General features: G+C 32.3%; 2 non-coding genes across 2 annotated transcripts; both read right to left on the bottom strand.

The window, feature by feature from the left end:
• Positions 1–93: 93 nt before the first annotated feature.
• On the bottom strand, positions 94–165 carry TRNAC-GCA (transfer RNA cysteine (anticodon GCA)). The gene has a single exon. It is a non-coding gene; the product is annotated as a tRNA-Cys (tRNA).
• Positions 166–3,924: 3,759 nt separating this feature from the next.
• TRNAC-GCA (transfer RNA cysteine (anticodon GCA)) lies at positions 3,925–3,996 on the bottom strand. Its single transcript has one exon. It is a non-coding gene; the product is annotated as a tRNA-Cys (tRNA).
• Positions 3,997–5,000: the final 1,004 nt, after the last annotated feature.

The raw sequence follows: 5,000 nt of genomic DNA, 5'->3' as shown, positions 1-5,000 counted from the left end.
TCTTACTTGTGTTAGCTTTTCCTGTACTTGAGTTTCAAACTAGCTGTAAACTGCAAATTGATTCAGTACCTTTACACATTAAAAGCTAGGTAAAGGGGGCACCTGGATTTGAACCAGGGACCTCTCGATCTGCAGTCGAATGCTCTACCACTGAGCTATACCCCCAATTGCGTACAAGCTTTTAAAAACATTCACATTGCAGTCAGAAAGTATAGGTGTTTGTACTATATATGTTGTCTTATAGGATAAAAAATTAATATGTATATTTATGGTGATGCTTTGGAGTTATTAATCTGGGCTTGATTGCAGAGTTCACATAGGTGTAAGCTGTGAGCATGCTCAAAAAGGAATTTTGATCATCTAAAGCTCCAATTTGGTCAGTTATAGTGATATCAGGACATTTTGTGTCTTTATATTTTGGGAGGCCAAACAGAACTAAGAAAATACAATTCTTAGCAACAAACCTATATAAATTATTTCAAAAAGTAGCTGACAACAGTATATTATTGCTAATAAAATAGGACATTTTGATTTTTGGGCTTGTGGGCTCAGATGTTCAAAATTAATGTTTGATGCATAAACTCGAATGGCCTAGTTGCAAAATCAGTCTAAGATCAACCCCCAATTACAACAACAGTTCCAGAATACTGCAATGTAATTGCTTAATAATTCCTTATTTAATTATCAAAGAGGGTGAGTATTAAAGTACACATGTTTCATGTTCAGTTATATTATACTATTCTAAATATATTACTATAGAAAGGACAGAAATTAAATTGAGGTTCTGGAACTGTTGGTGGGATTAGGGATTGAACTCAGACTGATATTGCAATAAGGCTTCTCCTACTTCTTCAGTTTAAGCATTTGGGAAAGAAAGTACTTTTTTAAGAGAAACTAGGTAGGTCCTTTATATTTGCCTTCTATAAATTATTGATTTCTGTAAAAATCTCTATCAAAAAAATGAAATCTACCACTCTAACTGTGCTATGAGGAAGTATATAATGTTAAAGTTTCACTTTTTTTGTTTTCTTGCTCTTACTTGTGTTAGCTTTTCCTGTACTTGAGTTTCAAACTAGCTGTAAACTGCAAATTGATTCAGTACCTTTACACATTAAAAGCTAGGTAAAGGGGGCACCCAGATTTGAACCAGTGACCTCTTGATCAGCAGTTGAATGCTCTACCACTGAGCTATACCCCCAATTGCGTACAAGATTTTAAAACCATTCACATTGCAGTCAGAAAGTATAGGTGTTTGTACTATATATGTTGTCATATAGGATAAAAAATTAATATGTATATTTATGGTGATGCTTTGGAGTTATTAATCTGGGCTTGATTGCAGAGTTCACATAGGTGTAAGCTGTGAGCATGCTCAAAAAGGAACTTTGATCATCTAAAGCTCCAATTTGGTCAGTTATAGTGATATCAGGTCATATTGTGTCTTTATATTTTGGGAGGCCAAACAGAACTAAGAAAATACAAATTCTTAGCAACAAACCTATATAAATTATTTCAAAAAGTAGCTGACAACAGTATATTATTGCTAATAAAATAGGACATTTTGATTTTTGGGCTTGTGGGCTCAGGTGTTCAAAATTAATGTTTGATGCATAAACTCGAATGGCCTAGTTGCAAAATGAATATGAGATCAAACCCCAATTACAACAACAGTTCCAGAATACTGCAATGTAATTGCTTAATAATTCCTTATTTAATTATCAAAGAGGGTGAGTATTAAAGTACACATGTTTCATGTTCAGTTCTATTATACTATTCTAAATATATTACTATAGAAAGGACAGAAATTAAATTGAGGTTCTGGAACTGTTGGTGGGATTAGGGATTGAACTCAGACTGATATTGCAATAAGGCTTCTCCTACTTCTTCAGTTTAACCATTTGGGAAAGAAAGTACTTTTTTAAGAGAAACTAGGTAGGTCCTTTATATTTGCCTTCTATAAATTATAGATTTCTGTAAAAATTGGTATCAAATAAATGAAATCTGCCACTCTAACTGTGCTATCAGGAAGTTTATAATGTTAAAGTATCACTATTTAAGTGATGCTTTTCCTTATTTAATTATCAATGAGGGTGAGTATTAAAGTACACATGTTTCATGCTCAGTTATATTATACTATTCTAAATATATTACTATAGAAAGGACAGAAATTAAATCGAGGTTCTGGAACTGTAAGTGGGATTAGGGATTGAACTCAGACTGATATTGCAATAAGGCTTCTCCTAATTCTTCATTTTTAACCATTTGGGAAAGAAAGTACTTTTTTAAGAGAAACTAGGTAGGTCCTTTATATTTGCCTTCTATAAATTATAGATTTCTGTAAAAATCTCTATCAAAAAAATGAAATCTACCACTCTAACTGTGCTATGAGGAAGTATATAATGTTAAAGTTTCACTTTTTTTGTTTTCTTGCTCTTACTTGTGTTAGCTTTTCCTGTACTTGAGTTTCAAACTAGCTGTAAACTGCAAATTGATTCAGTACCTTTACACATTAAAAACTAGGTAAAGGGGGCACCCAGATTTGAACCAGTGACCTCTTGATCAGCAGTTGAATGCTCTACCACTGAGCTATACCCCCAATTGCATACAAGATTTTAAAACCATTCACATTGCAGTAAGAAAGTATAGGTGTTTGTACTATATATGTTGTCTTATAGGATAAAAAATTAATATGTATAGTTATGGTGATGCTTTGGAGTTATTATTCTGGGCTTGATTGCAGAGTTTACATAGGTGTAAACTGTGAGCATGCTCAAAAAGGAACTTTGATCTTCTAAATCTCCAATTTGGTCAGTTATAGTGACATCAGAACATATTGTGACTTTATATTTTGGGAGGCCATACAGAACTAAGAAAATACAAATTCTTAGCAACAAACCTATAGAAATTATTTCAAAAAGTAGCTGACAACAGTATATTATTGCTATTAAAATAGGACATTTTGATTTTTGGGCTTGTGGGCTCAGATATTCAAAATTAATGTTTGATGCATAAACTCGAATGGCCTAGTTGCAAAATCAGTCTAAGATCAACCCCCAATTACAACAACAGTTCCAGAATACTGCAATGTAATTGCTTAATAATTCCTTATTTTATTATCAAAGAGGGTGAGTATTAAAGTACACATGTTTCAAGTTCAGTTCTATTATACTATTCTAAATATATTACTATAGAAAGGACAGAAATTAAATTGAGGTTCTGGAACTGTTGGTGGGATTAGGGATTGAACTCAGACTGATATTGCAATAAGGCTTCTCCTACTTCTTCAGTTTAAGCATTTGGGAAAGAAAGTACTTTTTTAAGAGAAACTAGGTAGGTCCTTTATATTTGCCTTCTATAAATTATAGATTTCTGTAAAAATCTCTATCAAAAAACTGAAATCTGCCACACTATATCTGTGCTATCAGGAAGTTTATAATGTTAAAGTATCACTATTTAAGTGATGCTTTTCCTTATTTAATTATCAATGAGGGTGAGTATTAAAGTACACATGTTTCATGTTCAGTTAAATTATACTATTCTAAATATATTACTATAGAAAGGACAGAAATTAAATCAAGGTTCTGGAACTGTAAGTGGGATTAGGGATTGAACTCAGACTGATATTGCAATAAGGCTTCTCCTACTTCTTCATTTTTAACCATTTGGGAAAGAAAGTACTTTTTTAAGAGAAACTAGGTAGGTCCTTTATATTTGCCTTCTATAAATTATAGATTTCTGTAAAAATCTCTATCAAAAAAATGAAATCTACCACTCTAACTGTGCTATGAGGAAGTATATAATGTTAAAGTTTCACTTTTTTTGTTTTCTTGCTCTTACTTGTGTTAGCTTTTCCTGTACTTGAGTTTCAATCTAGCTGTAAACTGCAAATTGATTCAGTACCTTTACACATTAAAAGCTAGGTAAAAGGGGCACCCGGATTTGAACAAGGGACCTCTCGATCTGCAGTCGAATGCTCTACCACTGAGCTATACCCCCAATTGCATACAAGATTTTAAAACCATTCACATTGCAGTCAGAAAGTATAGGTGTTTGTACTATATATGTTGTCATATAGGATAAAAAATTAATATGTATATTTATTTTGATGCTTTGGAGTTATTAATCTGGGCTTGATTGCAGAGTTCACATAGGTGTAAGCTGTGAGCATGCTCAAAAAGGAACTTTGATCATCTAAAGCTCCAATTTGGTCAGTTATAGTGATATCAGGTCATATTGTGTCTTTATATTTTGGGAGGCCAAACTGAACTAAGAAAATACAAATTCTTAGCAACAAACCTATATAAATTATTTCAAAAAGTATCTGACAACAGTATATTATTGCTAATAAAATAGGACATTTTGATTTTTGGGCTTGTGGGCTCAGGTGTTCAAAATTAATGTTTGATGCATAAACTCGAATGGCCTAGTTGCAAAATCAGTCTAAGATCAACCCCCAATTACAACAACAGTTCCAGAATAATGCAATGTAATTGCTTAATAATTCCTTATTTAATTATCAAAGAGGGTGAGTATTAAAGTACACATGTTTCATGTTCAGTTCTATTATACTATTCTAAATATATTACTATAGAAAGGACAGAAATTAAATTGAGGTTCTGGAACTGTTGGTGGGATTAGGGATTGAACTCAGACTGATATTGCAATAAGGCTTCTCCTACTTCTTCAGTTTAAGCATTTGGGAAAGAAAGTACTTTTTTAAGAGAAACTAGGTAGGTCCTTTATATTTGCCTTCTATAAATTATAGATTTCTGTAAAAATTGCTATCAAATAAATGAAATCTGCTACTCTAACTGTGCTATCAGGAAGTTTATAATGTTAAAGTATCACTATTTAAGTGATGCTTTTCCTTATTTAATTATCAATGAGGGTGAGTATTAAAGTACACATGTTTCATGCTCAGTTATATTATACTATTCTAAATATATTACTATAGAAAGGACAGAAATTAAATCGAGGTTCTGGAACTGTAGGTGGGATTA

The sequence above is a fragment of the Taudactylus pleione genome, unplaced genomic scaffold, assembly GCF_031769625.1.
Source record: "Taudactylus pleione unplaced genomic scaffold, aTauple2 ptg000021l, whole genome shotgun sequence".
NCBI lineage: Eukaryota > Metazoa > Chordata > Amphibia > Anura > Myobatrachidae > Taudactylus > Taudactylus pleione.
The sequence above is the reverse complement of the archived record's forward strand: the minus strand, read 5'-3'. Positions and strand labels throughout refer to the sequence as shown.